The sequence below is a fragment of the Struthio camelus genome, chromosome Z, assembly GCF_040807025.1.
Source record: "Struthio camelus isolate bStrCam1 chromosome Z, bStrCam1.hap1, whole genome shotgun sequence".
Lineage (NCBI taxonomy): Eukaryota > Metazoa > Chordata > Aves > Struthioniformes > Struthionidae > Struthio > Struthio camelus.
In genome coordinates, this window is record NC_090982.1 from 25,840,006 (window position 1) to 25,855,309 (window position 15,304).

The window sequence follows — 15,304 nt, forward strand, 5'->3', positions numbered from 1 at the left end:
CCAATAACTTTTGATCTTTTGCGAAGACAAAACATACTTGTGTTCACCCCTAAATTTTATTATATTTTAGTCAAATATAAATATCAAAGGAAAGCATTTGACCATAGAAACAGTCACGGTATCCCTTCAACGGCAAAACTAAAACAAAAAAAAAAAGTACTACATCACAAAAAGGTTATACTCATGGAAGAAACTATATTAGAATGTTACGTTTGATGACATACAAAAAAATCTGATTACAGTTTTACAGATGAAATTATCTCTGATCACTAAAAACAAAGCCAGGGCAAAATCCCTTAGAATGAGATTATTCAAGCTGAGGATTCCAGAAGAAAAAAAGTGGTTTTACTGATGTTACAACTAACTTTCACTCTTTACTGCAAGAGGAAATCTAGGTTACCTGTAAGGTACATTCACAAAGGGTTATCTGTAGAGCTGACCCTTAAACAGTATAGCAATAAGGAACTTCTGATCATTCTTCAGAAGTTCAAGGAGACTAAAAGGGATTTTCCAATCCATGCTGAGAAAGGAGAAAGAACAGGGTGGACAATTTTCCAAAGCATATGGTAATATTACAGTGTCACTTTAAAAAATATAGAAAAGGTGTTTTTCATACAACTGGTTTGCAAATCACTTGCCCTGAAACTAGTGGGGGAGTATTTGTTCTCACTTCTGAATCCTTTTAATTCACCTTTCCTTCATTTGCACTTAGCAATTAACCTTGACAAAAGTAACAAAGAGTTTAACTAGTTGACACAGCAGGAGGTGTGCAAGTAGGCAAGCATCAGAACAGTTCTTAACAGTTCTTAAAACCGGATAAACGTTCAGAATATAGGATCAAGACCACAGATCACCTTCCAGGATACTCAAGAGAGACCTTGAAACAATCTCCAAAATAGAAAGAAAAATAAAGATGACAGATGGAAAAAATGGGCTGATGACTATAGCTATCAGATGTCAAAATGCAAAAGAAAAGTTGATATAAAATCTGTACATAAAGAACCAAAATAAAAATGGTAAAAATGGCATATAGAGAGAATATATACATCCCATATATGCACACACATCCCATATATGCACACACATCCCATATATGCACACACATCCCATATTTATTGCTTAATTTAGAAAAAAGTTTGTAAATATTAAAATAAAACATTATTTTCACAGGGAAGACTAATAACGCAATTTCTGCTCCAAATCACTATTATTCTGTTGTTGACAGTACAAACTATGCAGAGAAAAGCAATGAAGGAGTTCACTTCTGCAATCCAGGAATGCATCTGTCCCTAGTAAATCAATAAAATCACACAAATCTCTGTATAAAGCAGCTGTACAATCACAATAGCAACAACGGAGTAACCTCCTCTGCTAATCAAACACTACAAAATTGCCATGTACTTATTATGCAGTGATAACAAGAGAAACTGTGTCCACATCTGTCACAATGAGGTCTTCTATTTCTAGAAGTCACTGAGCATCTTTATTAGTGATGTACAGAAAAAACAAACACCATGTTACTCATCCAACATCTAAGTATGTGCAGACAGCATCTTCATAATATGTTTATTCATCATTATTTTTAAAAAAATCCAAACATAAAATTGAGAAAGTTTCATTTCTTTGACAGTAAATTCATTACGGCCACAGAGAACGGAGAGATTTGCCTTTAGTTTGGAATATCAAAGCTATGCAGAGCAGCTGCCAAGTCTTCAGAACCAAGAGATAAAGGCTTATTTAGACCTTCTAGGCCACTGGATCCAGACTGCGGCCTATGAAGCTCCTTCTGTCACTACCAGTCTTAAAGCTCTAAGGTTATCTCATTAACCCAGTCCAGGATTCTCCTAGAGTTTTCAAGAGCTAAAGGCACTTTTCAGAAAGATGTGTTCCTAGATTAAACACACACACTCACTCTCTTCACATGTGTTCTCCACAAGTTCATCAGATCTTCTATAAAGCTGTTTTTTCCTAATCTCAATCCCAAACAGACAAAAATTCATCTCCCCCCCCCCCCCATGGAATATGTCACATACATGCACTGCGAACTCATGAACTGGGCTACAATTAGGATGAAGAATTAGCTTGCTTATGATAGAAAAGGAAAATTGGAAATGATAATGTCATTTACAGACCACATACAGGCAGGCGGGAAGGGAAAACAGAAAACAATCACCACATACAATTCAAAGGCATTTACAATAGCCTGTATCCACTGTAAAACTAGAACAGACGCACTAGATGCGAAATAAAACATATATATGAGTTTACTTTCCAGCCCTTGCTACAAGGATGCTTCACATGCAGATGAAACTGAAGGACTACAATGCTATGCCTTGCAAGAAAGGATGTAATTCTCACAAGCTTCAGTTGGGGACAGAAAAAAAAGCCAACACTTCCATAACTAGCGCACAGGAAGGTTTCCTGTCAAGTACCTAGGTGTAAGACTCAAGTAAGCGTGAGCACGAAGATAAGCCTGGAAACACAAATAAAAGCACTGCTTGCCATCTTGACTCCCCAAAGAAAACCTGGCATTAGTAATACCTGTGCCATCTCACAAAAAGCAGAATGAAATAGGTAAATCTTTGCTCAGTTTTCACTTTCGACACTCAAACGCATCGTCAGAAGCAAAAGTGACAAAAATCTCATCAGTTCTCTGTAACAGCGCTTGACAAGCTATAAACATCAGCACAAATACATCTGGGAGCTTTTAAAGTGAGCTCAGATACCAGAGCTCTGGGGAAAGCATATCGCACAGCGATATTTTCCACCGATGAGCAATAGAATAAGACGACTAAACCTCTAAGGTCTTAGCCTCTCCTCAGGAGAAAACGTATTCCACATTTTAGCGGCATCTGTGCACCTTACCATATAACCAGTTCATTTTCTCTTTAGACAGGACTGCAGCCAGAAGATTTTCTCTTTGAACAAAAAGAGTATGGTGGAGAACTTTGTGAGGGATTCTTTCCTTTCGGCAAACAAAAGTTCATGTTCTATGAATTTTGTTCTTAAACAGCTATGGTAATGGGATTTTAGACTGTCCTCCAAAGATTCAGTTAGTAAACAAGAGTAAAACGGTGAACAAACGTCAGAAACTAGAGAAATCTAAACACATAATATCGAATAGCATGCTCCTTTCTGTACTTTAAGCAAGGTCCCGGTTATGTATTTGGCATTGTACAAACAGTAAGTATCGCTCAACTCACTACAGTGCTGTGACATCAAAACGCATCAGATGGGTGTTCCAGTTACACAAAGTCACTTCTCCATTCTTCTTCTCCTAATAAGATGCAATTTTTAGAGAGCAGTGACAGGTGCCAACACAGAAAAACCTATTTTAAAAGTTACTTGCTTATCAAAGTGTAATCACTGCTACAATTATTTTAGTCAAAACTAACAGGAAAATCTGGCATTGATTTTTAAACCATTTATAAAACTTTCTGCTGCAGTATATGTAGAGCTTCTGCAGAGGGGGAGGGAGTTTTTGATCTGTTTGTTTTGGGTTTTTTTAAGCCATGGTGGACATGGGGGGGGGAAATCAAACTTGCCTAAAACTTTCCATTGTATAGAATTCTAATTAACTTATCACAGCTACCAACCTCTCACAGTTCCCCTGAGGCTGGCTTAACAGATGACTGATACTAAATAATATCTTCCTCTTCCTTATACCACAAAATAGCTCTGAACTATTCATCCCAACTCTATAACCTCTTGCCTGGTAATTCAGCCCTCTGATTTCTGGTGCAAGATACCTGTGAAGGAACAGTCCATATTCTTAAGCATTTCAGCTGCCTAGTGGTCCAAAAACTATTCGATATATATTCTGCCATTTGAAGATACAAGGCTATTGGACAGGAAGCTTAAATAGTCTTCCTTTTCTGAATAAATGAAGTGCTTTCTCTCTCCAAAAAAAGAACCCTTACCTTACTACTAATGTCATTCTGTTATCTTGAGGGCATCTAGTGTATGCGTATCAGCCTGTACCACAGTACATGTAGAGGCCACTCCTTACAGGACTGTTCTTAAAAGACATGTATACAGAGTTTAACACTTCAGATCCAAATTAAGTTGTGAACTGTTCAGGTTTCAATACAGTTATATACTAGAAGAAAAAAAAAATCCAAAATACCTTTGGGATCTCTGCTTAATAAGTTAGCAACTTCACAGATAGAGATGCTGAAGAATAGGAAATTGACATGAATACAACGAAAACACTGATGTTACATTAACACACCAGACAGCCATTTTTTCCTTCTTGAAGGCAGTCGCTATTACAAGATGCATTCCAGTGTCTCAGGGGATCAAAGTAATGTCACCATATATCAGGCCAGAAGGACTACAAGGACAATCCGATGCTTCCACTTTTAACCATGTGAGACTGTCTTGAGGCTTTGCTATACAATCTACAGAGTACAAGCATTACGAATTACAGCTGAAAAAGTAGCTTTCTAGTTTTGGAAGTCAGTAATTCTTTTTTCTTCTATTCCTGTCTTTCCACGTGATACAAAGCTACTTCACATATTAAATTCTTCTCTTTTAGTGGGTAGAAAGTTTAAAAGAATTTGCTGAAAAACTCTGCTAAGAAATTCAAAGGATTAAAAAGTTAACTAATCCAGGCACAAATATATTTCACATATCTTTCAATATATACCTTACACATACCCTTTAAAAAAACCTGAGCAACCTGAACACATTTTTACTTACACAAATGCTGGGGGGGGGGGGGGTGCAGCAGAAAAAAATCATGTAGGAAGACCCTTGTCTGATAGGTAACTGTAGAAACCAGCTCTGATTTTGTTATATCTATAGTCTCCTCAATATTAAACATTTGAGAATTTTTCATAATAGCTTCTAAAAAGGAAGTGGCCAATTATTCTGTTTCAAAAAGCAATGGAACTTTTAAAGCATTTGCTACACAAAGTAGCAGCTAGCATGAACATTTATAGAACTTGCCACTGAAGCCATTTTGGTTTCTGGAGATTTACCATTACAGGAGGTCCCACAGCAGTTTCATTTTTCCCCTCTTTAGTATCACTTCTGCCAACCGTACATTGCTCTTCCCCACACTCAACAATCCAACAGGTTTTTAGATTAAGGGAAAAAAGCACATATAATGTTGTAGAAGCAATTTCTGAAAGTGAACAGTAGTGGTTCTGGCACGATGCCTTGGCAAAATTAAAACACAAAACGCATGGTGGTTCCTCCTCCAAAAACTGATATTCCTTTGCTATTAAAAACATAACAACCATGACTTATTTTGAAAACATATAGTTAATTCACCTGTCCTTTGCCCTCCCCTAAAATAAAAAATTAGTCAAGTATAAAAATTGCTCATTTCATATACAAAAATGCTGTCCACAAAACCTTCTCCCAAAAGGCAGTAATTTTTTTGAAGTAGAGAACCTATTGTTTTTTGAAAATGGATTGTATGAATATTAACTGTGTAAAGGCTATGGTTGTGCTTTTAATATATACTTTTCATAAAACCTCAATTCCACATTGCTATTTAGTTCAAAATGCTATTAACTAGAACACAAAAAATCGGGAGGGTCAATAATCCCACGGAAATTTTGACAGAAAATCAGATTTCCTCTAAGAAATGTTCGATTCAATAGCTAGTTTTTGCAGCAGTTCTGGAAGTGCTTAAGTTTAAAAAAAAAAAAAAAAAAAAAAAGGAAAAATTTATTTTCCCTTTGGCTTTCCTGTATATCTTTCCTTAAGCCAAAATTAAGCTCAAGAGGCTGAGACATCTTGGCTCCTATATCATGGACCAGAAATAATCAGATCACTAGCTAACTAGGAAAACTAGTTCATTTTAATAAGGTAGTTAGATTTGTATGCAGAACACATTTTGATGAACTGTATATCAAAGTATCAAATGTGTAAACCCCTGAAACACAGTGGCTTTCTGTATTCTTAATTACATTGAAATTTACATCCAAAAGCAGTTTGACCTAAATGAAAATAGTCATTTAATTTTTACATTATTCTTAAATAAAGAAAAGAAAAGCTAAGTGTTTGTTAAGATACTCATCTTTCGAATGCATCTTCCCAGTGATGAAAGCAACAAGACTGAATTCATTTTAGTGGCTACAGCTAGCTACAAAATCAGCAGCTCAACAGTTAGCAGTAAGAGGCAACCTCTCTACAAAAACAGAAAAACTTAATCAATTTTAAGCGTGTTCTATGTTTATTGAAACCAAGGGTTGTATGTGTCAATTTCAATTGAGATTAAAACTGCTGATTCAACAATCAGTGCAACTCAAACGGTATTGCCCACAAAATGTAAAAAAATTAAAACTGTATGAATTGTACAAGATGGTAAACTCTGTGAAAGAAATCAGACTATCGTGAGGTCATTGCTAAAAGGCTAAAGTCTAGAGAGTCTGCGTGTTAAAGTCAGTACTGAACTAACGCTATTAAAAACAGAGCATGAACTAACGCTATTAAAAACAGAGCAGTACTCTCAAACTGATGCCCAGCTCATTGTTAAGAATGTAGCAAGCTCAAGGAGCTCTCCCAGTCTTCTCGCAGTCTTAGTACTTTTCTCCAGGAAGAAGCTTTCAAGGACCTCCGGATTTGCTTATTTTGTTAGTATGAAATAAAACTCAGCATGCCAACATCTGAATGATGTCACAGCAATCTTATAAGTGGATTACATTAATCATTTATCAGCAAGGCAAGATAATTCTTGAGTGAGAACAGAACCTGAGTTCATGCCTATTTATCACTCTTGGATAAAACGTACAATAGCTATGGATATCAGAAACATAAGGGAAGTACAGGATATTTAAAAGGTCCACTAAAATACAACGAAATTTCAAAGCTATAGACTGTTTTTACACAGGATCTTTTATTTAATCCATACTATTTAAATTTGTTTTAGGTTAGATCAAAACAGGTAACCATAAAATTATTAGGAGAGATTTTCTTTATTAGCCAAAGGTAACTGTACAACATATAGTTAGCGGGAAAGCTGCTTACCAAATCTTTCATTTTTTAAAACTAACGCTCAACTTTTTAAACTCTTACAACATAATGTAATACAAAAATATTTTATGCACTTCTGGAGGTTATTTTTCTTCCTTTTTAAGAGTCTAAAATTTCTCTTTTTTATTTTTAAGATTATTCGGTTACCAGATAAGGTACACTCATATTCCAGTAATGTCCTGGGTGGAGTGAATACAGTAAGAAGGATTTAAAAATAGGGCCCACCAGAAGGCAATCACTGTTTCCTTCACTCTCTGTCCCAACATTCCCATCTGCCCCAACAGCAGTCAGCAAAGTGAATTACTCTCTCTATAAAAAGTTCTGCAGGCAGACAGCTACAAGGTCAGAGGAAAAATTTGCCTCTTGCCAGTCATATTTTGTACTGGATAGACTGCACAACAAAATCTTTTGCATACTGTTTGCTATTTTTGAAATCCACTAAAGAAGCAACACTTTGGTTTCAGAATTTCATACATTAGTAGTTCAAGGCCTACATATACTGAGTGTTTAGCTTTCGTTTTAATCACCAGTTTGGAGCAGGGTTTAGATCAGATGGCATTCAGGGAGGCTTTCCAACCAGGCTTTTCTAAGACAGGTGTTAAAAAAAGAAAAAAAACAAAAAAAGAGAAAAAACACCACAGCGCTCTCACACATACACACAAAATATGCCAACTTCCTGTTCCAGCAGTATAGGTAGTATTTACGCTCCTAAAATTCACCCGAGTCAGGCAACATACCATAGAATGTAACTGAGCTCATCTCTCCTTAGGATTTAAGTGTGTTAGCTAAAACTCTTTTTTATCTTAGCCTATACAAGTCCTAAACCAAGAACTTATACCCTCCCTTTCCTTTCCCATTTGTGATGGAAGCTCTTTGAGACATTACTATCTTTTTTTTAAAATGCTTTCTTACTTAAATTTACCTGGTCTAGGAAGAGTTATACTTAATATTACAGAAGCACCAAGATTTCTAACAAGATCAAAGCCCCCTCGGAATAGGCATTATACAAGTATTCAGTAACACTATCAGAAAAAATTACAACTCATATATCAGAATGGGTTCAAAAAAAAAAAAAAAGAAGCTCACAAAAAAACTGAGCACGTTAGGGAAAAAAAGATCATATTCGTGTAAGTTTAAAAATTCTAGCCCTCTCAATGCCCACCAAATTTCTAGCAAAAGGTGTTTCTTGTCAGAGAAAAATTCTGACTGACCAAAAAATGGACAAATGAACCAAAAGTGGAACAATCAGAAACCTTTTCTGTTATATGCAAAAATGAAAATAAGTACAGAGAAATTAAATGATTTATCCAGCGCAAAACAGGGACTCAAACCTGTATCTCCTAGACATCAGTACATTACCTCAGCCTCCCACACACCAAAAAACAGTTCTTTCCATGGTATACACCCTGAGTGCAGAAAAAATCAAGTAACACTGAGTTAATAATTGTTCAGTTGATCTTGGTAGCAGATAGCCACATTTTTTAAACTTCATGGCTCTGCTCTCCTGATGTTTTCTTGATCTGTACTCATCTTTCGGCTGGGACCAGTAATTACGGTTTCCTACAGAAGAGAAAGTTTGAATATCAAATTCAGCAGGGATGCTCTTGATGCGCAAAGAGGGTACCTTGAAGGTTCAGAAAAGCTTAATCAGTTGAGAAATCAAATTTATAGCTTAAAAGGATTCAGTCAAAACTTCAAGGATGTACTGCTCATCTGTCATAACATTTACGCATAGGTTTTATCCAGAATTCTCCCACTCTCTACTATCATATTTTCCTCATCTGTAGGATAAGGTGATCTTTGACCTACAGAGACTGATTTTTATTAAACTGCTCACAAAAAAGTTTAATGCAAGTACTGCTTAATCACTAGCTTATAAGCAAGATTGTACAGACTAAATAGATAATTCAATAACAGATGACAGCATGGGAGGGTTAGGCTGCATGTCTGAAGTTTTTCTCTGTAAACATTCTGAATTCTTGGTCTAAATTTCACAGAACATCTCCTCCACCTTTTTCTAGGGGATAGCAAAACCAGAATTCCTCATCTGGTCTACCTCATCTAGACCTCTACTGCATTGTTTTAAATATTGCCATTCCATTCCTTTCATTAGTGTCCTTTCTGATGTACAAAACCACACTAATTATCAACAAATACTTGCTTATATAGACTTATTCTTCCAATAAGTACTTGAAATTAGACAGAATACAGTATAGGAAATACCTTGTAGGTTGTGACCCTATAAGCCCACAAGGCGGACCAGGAAAGCATAACCCAGCCCTTTTAAATAGCAAGGGCTGGATCCCACTTTCCCAATGGTGATACTGGCATCTCCCCATTGACTCCCTGGAAGGAGATTTTCACTCCTTTTTACCCCCCCTCTCCTTATGTCAAGACAGACTCTCTCGAACAGAAAAAGTCTAACTGAAAGAGTTCATCCTATGGTCCACTCAGCTACAGTATCCTTAACTAAATCGAATGCTATCTGCAGTTGGTATTTTCCCATTATACTGTTCTTTATTTCCTGTGCTTATTTATTTATATATTATGTATATTTATCAAATTTATGTATTCCCATATTTATAGGAAGTATTCTGAAGAATTAGGACAGATATTATCATCATTTTACATCCGCACATGTGAAAGTAGCAAATGAAAATACATCCTTAGGTCCTTTCTATACTATCACACTGCCGGCTTATCAAGTCAGTCAATACTGTGAAAACAAGAGATTGATTGTTTCTGCTTCAAAAACCTTTTTCCCCTATACAACGTGTATTACACACCACCTATTAGAAATAAATGAGCAGAGGGTTGCTCGCTACAGCTCTCATTATGTAGAAGTCTTCAGCTTCTGTGAAATGAGGAAGCCACATTTGAAAATGCATTACTAGAACATCAAGGTTTGACTTAAACCTAGAGTAACAGGATCTTATTTAAAGTTAAGCCTCAATTAATCAAGCTGCACTGCCTACAGACAACATACATTAAACTATCTGAAGAATCTCTTTTTTTTTTTTTTTTTTTTGAGAGGGATACATAGAAAACGTCTAATTCTTCTCCTGCTAATCTAGTGTCAATCCAGAACAGCTGCAGCCAACAGCAGTCAACTCACATGCAAAGGAAGGGGGAAAAAAAAAAAGAATCTAGTCTGAACTACCTAGGCAGAAAGACGTAAGTTAAAAGTTTTAGCTGTTAAGTTTGATTTTCCTTGATTTTGTCCACTTGAAGAACTCAAAAATTTAATCCATAACTACTTTTAAAGACAGTTAATGGTTAAGTTTTAGCTACTAACTGATCTCATATGCAGTAGCACTGCAGAACCAATATAGCGCATATTTTCTCAGCTATTATTTCTGGGTTTACTATCCCATTTTCCTAATTTTGTTTGCTGTAAACATTAAGGCACACTGACACAGTGTAAAACCAAGCAACACTGCAAATGACTCTGCACGCTGGCATATTAAAAATACAAAACAAGAAGCTGAACAAGAGATGCCATTTCTTCCCCCTAGCCTGCCTTTCATGCCAGCTCCAGTGCTGGCAGGCACTGCTTATAACAGCAGAAGGTTAACCATGTTTCAAAGATGCACATAATTCTCATGCTGTAAGCTTTTACTTCTTTCTTTCAATTTAAGCATGTAAACATTACATAAGACTGTGGCTTAAAATAATGTCAGAGAAATCAGAAGATAGTCAAGGAATTAAATTAAAACTAACTCCACCTAAAATGCGTTCCAATCTTAAGCACAAAGAATTCTGGCTTCTGATTACTGTTGTTTATTGGATAGATTCTCACAAACTTTAGGGTCAAAATTAGCAGCAAGATTTTTCTTATTTAAAAGCATTACGGATTCTTAACATCCACATACAGCAAACAAGATGATCACGCCTACCTCCAAATATCCATACCCACTCTCCCTGCCCCAGAAGAATGGGGCACAACTGACTATGCCAAGATTTTCACCTCCTGCATCCATTACACCACCACATCCAGCATCACAGAATTTTTTCTAAAGCATTACTTCGTATTGTTTAGACGCACAGGAGGACAGCTTTAGCAAATACAACAATAGGAATGTATGGACTTACAAACTAATCCTAAACAAACGTTTAAAACTATTATTAGCATAAGAAATCGTGAAAATTATTTTATATTAAGTATCTACAATACTGAATGAGTTATATTAGAAAGTATTTGTCTCTTTCCCTCCTCTCCAACACATCAAAACTATCCTTTCTATCTAACTAGCTGCACCAAATCACTTTCCCAGCATTCTTCCATTTTATAGTCAAAGGGCCAATCTGTAAACATCTTTATTTTAACAGGCTTCTAAAAGACTGGCCTTGCATCTGTTCAAATAATAGACAGAAAAACATTACTGCTATTTTAAGTGAGGACAATGCATTAATGTAAGGCAAACGTATCGCTTCGAGCTACAACTAAGAAGGTCAAAGAAAACTTACACCAATGAACTACAGGATTCACATTCTACAATTAACCTTGAACAGCCACTACTCTGTAAATCAGCATGGCCCCAAAGCTCATAGATCTCTCAAATTCAGACTGCATTTCTCCCAGTGAACACAAGCTGCTCTTCCTGTCTTTCGGTCAACTTCTGTTTTATATTTCACTCATCAGACATCCATAAAGCCCTTCCCAGACTGCATGAGAATGCTGGATTTGCTGTTTTTGCACAGTTCCCCAGGGTCCCTCATTGCTATTTAGTGGATACTCAACTTTTCAGTTTAAATACACACCAATGCACAGGTGCAGTAGAATTCTATGTTAATTGTTCTCCCTCAATCAAAATAGTATAGCTTCACAAAAAGAATCAAGTATTTTTAAGATTGTGGCTCCTCCATTCAACAAGATTTTCAATAACCTCCCTTCCAAGTTTAAACAGTTGAGAAACTGAAGAATATAAGCTGTGTTTTGAACTGACTAGAGAAAGGCTGTGTGCACACCATTAGATATTACTATAATTAAAATGAACAAGAGGTAAGCAGTCTTCCTCCCTCCCCCTTCAGATTAAAGCAAAAGGGTAAATATGCACCTCACTTCTGGTTATCTGCATATCACTAAGTGTAACACTTAGAAAATAAATATATTCTTTGGCATCACCAGGGTTTGGGGAAATAACGCATCACATACTCGTTTCAGCCACGGGCTGCAAAGACAGGGTCGGCCAGTTCAGATTTTGACAGCAATGCAGTAAAATCTAAAGTATTGTGACCAGAATATTTTCTGGAGCAAGTTGTTTGGGACCTAAGGGCCACATCCACACAACGCAATCAAAACTGCAGCCACCTGCATGCATTCTTATGAGCTGGCATAAGGTAGAGCCTATTAAAGATAAGAAAAAATGCTACATCTGCTCTACACCCACGTTAGCTCACTGTTAATACATGCAAAGTCAGGCAAAAGCATCTAGGCCTGTTTCCTCAGCAGCTATGAAAACAACCAGCTCCGTAGTGCACTCTCTCAAATAAACTGCAATTCTACAGCCCAATAAAGCTACGAAAGGGGAAAGCAAAACGGTGCTGCAGTTTTCCAGCTTAGGCCCGAGCTCCCAGCCTCCCTTGAAAGGCAGATTTACACATCACGAGAGCAAAACAAGTCCTGGTGCCTATTAATACTGATCTTTCCAGAAAGAAGATAGAATACATATGGCTGCACCGACCAAGGATGCGATTTAGGCAACGCGCGGCCTCACTGCATCGCGGGCTGTAGCCTTGCTTTTCTAGGAAGGCAAGATCAGGACGCTTCTCCTTTTTCCTGAAATCAGTACCTGATGGTAGCAGACCTTACTTCCCCCTCCCAGCTCCGAGATGGAGGGCAGGAAAGGGAAATCACCAAGCCTTCAAAAAGAAAAAAAAAGAAAAGAAAAGGGGAGCGGGGGGCTGGCGAGTGTCCAGGCCCCTTCTGCAAAGCGGGGCCCGGCCAGGAGGCCCAGGGGACGGACGGCTCTGCTGCTGCTGCTGCTGCCGGGGCCAGCGGACGCTCGGTCCGCGGCCACAGAGCCGCCTCTGCTCGTCCCGTCTCCCGCTGAGGAGGCGGCGGGGGGGAAGGACGGCGCCCCGGGGCACACCTCGCTCCACGCTGAGGCGCCCCGCTCGCCTCCCGGCGCCCTCAGGGAAGGCCAGCGCACACGACCGTTGGCGGAAGGCTAAAACCGAGGCGTTGGTGCGTTTCTCTGCCCCTCGCCTACCGCCGCGTACACGCACACACCGACACCCCCGGCGGCCGCCGCCATGTCGCCCCCCCGCCGCCATGTCGCCCCCCGCGGGCCCCGCACACCGCCCGGCGGCGGCGCCGGCGGCCTCCCCACCCCCCACCCCGCCCCGCCCGCGGCCCCGCGCAGCCCCCTGCGCACCTGGGTGCGGGTCCGCGCCGGCCGCCTCAGCACGCGGGGCGGCTCCGGCCGGCCTGGCAGCACCGCGGGGGGCGGAAAGCCCGGCAGCCAACCTCACCGCCCGCCACCGCCACCATCTTCCTCCCGCCGCCGCCGCCGCCCCGGCCCGGCCCCGCCTCCCGCCGCCACCGCGGCCCCGCCCCCTCCGCCGGATCCCTCCGCCGCAGCCGTTGGGGCGGCGACATGGCCGGTTTCCTCGGCAGCCGCCGCCGCGGCTCGGCGGGGTGCCGCGGCGCTGGTTGGAAAGCTGGGTTGTGTGTGCCGCCTTCCCGGGCGGGCCCGTCCCGGCCGCGACCTCCGCCCTCCCCGGCCGCGGCGCTGAGGCCGCGAGCGCGGAAACGCCTGGCTGAAAGTGAAGGGGAAAGTTTGAAAATGCTACCAAAACTCTCTCCTCCGTTCTGGTTAATTACAATCCCCCCCCCCCCCCGCCTCCTTTTGCTGATAGATTTTTTCCAGGGATTTTTTCTTATGCTGGAGGCATCTTCCAGCCCTATCACCTTTGGAGTGAAAATAACAAAAACCTGGAGAAGGTCCGTCTTCCGCTATGCTTTTTTATGGCCTGGTTTTACAGGTTACCACAGCTGTTGCAGGATGTGCATGAGCGAATTTCCAAAACTATTGATTCCTGAATCGTCAGATCAGGTGCAAGCACTGTACTTCGCCTTAGCTGCCTCCTTTCTCTCCTCCCTCTCAAAATAGCAGAGCAACCTGTCAGGCCCTAGATTTGCCTTGCTTCGAGAGGAGGGGTTGATCAGAGGACCTCTAGAGGTCCCTCTGAACCAATATTGTTCTGTTACTTCCATAAAATTTCAAAAGGTTAATAGCAGGTGTCTTCATGATTGCCCAGTTGTATCCAAGAGAAGCTCCATATTTTAAATGCATTTTTTCCCCCAGAGCTCCATTTTTTCCCATTTGTTTCACAATTCATCATTAGAAAGGCATTAAGTTTCACACTCTGTTTTGCTCCAGATCTTTCTCAAAATGTAGAAGCACTTCTTGAGTTTTTTAAACCATGCTTGCATGAAATTAACTTTTGGACAAATGTAAACTGCCATTTTAAAAATGACTAGAACACGTTTAAAAACAGTCAATAAAACCAAACCAAAAAAAGATCCATAGTATCACAAGCACCAAGAACAATCCATAAAATCTGTAAAATGAAATGAGTCTGTGAATGAATCTATACCTTCTGCTGAACATTAAGACAAAATCCTGCGAGGGTGACAGCTTTCTAATACATTGTTTATGACAATCTGTAAGAAATGCAAATCAGCCAGCTTCTGAAATATCCAGACACTCTTGCTGTGTAAATAGTGCTATTTACCCTGAGCTAATTTTTCAGTGTATGTGCTTTTTCCCCTGTATTTCAGTTTAAAGACAAGCAATAACATCAGCCCATGCAACAATGGCTTTTAAGACTCAGTGCCTCTTCAGTGACCAAGCTATGGCTTGACTCAAGGGAAAATGGGGATGAATAAGCCTTTCCTTCCAGAAGCTTTGCAGCAGCTAAGACCAGGCTTGTTGCCTCACATATGGCCTCTAATTATGTTGGCCTGCCCATGGCACTGGGAAGACAGAAAGGCAGATGGAAATTGCCAGATCTTAGAGAAGCCTCATTCCCCTTGGGACCTGCTCACACACAAAGAGTATGTATATTCCCTTACTCTGGGAATATTTTAGGGTCATTTGGTGCAAGCTGCTTTGAGTGCCAGCAAAACATCTATTTCACAGGGAAACACCTGGCCCGGGTTTCATGCACATCTCAGTAACTGGGCCTGGATATGTGTCTAAAAGAAAAAAGCTACCCTGAAGGTTTCTCTTTTCAGAAAAAAAAAAAATGCCCTGTAAAATACATTAACTGGATTCAGCATGTCTACATTCTACCTGTATTTATACATTCA

The 15,304-nt window shown here is 39.7% G+C and overlaps 1 protein-coding gene across 2 annotated transcripts in view; it reads right to left on the bottom strand.

Moving 5' to 3' along the window:
• APBA1 (amyloid beta precursor protein binding family A member 1) overlaps positions 1 to 13,511 on the bottom strand; it is a 97,665-nt gene extending 84,154 nt beyond the window's left edge. For both annotated transcript variants that reach the window (XM_068926682.1, XM_068926681.1), the window contains exon 1: positions 13,365 to 13,511. The gene's annotated coding sequence lies outside the window, so the exon portion shown is untranslated. The remainder of the gene's footprint in view (positions 1 to 13,364) is intronic.
• Positions 13,512 to 15,304: the final 1,793 nt, after the last annotated feature.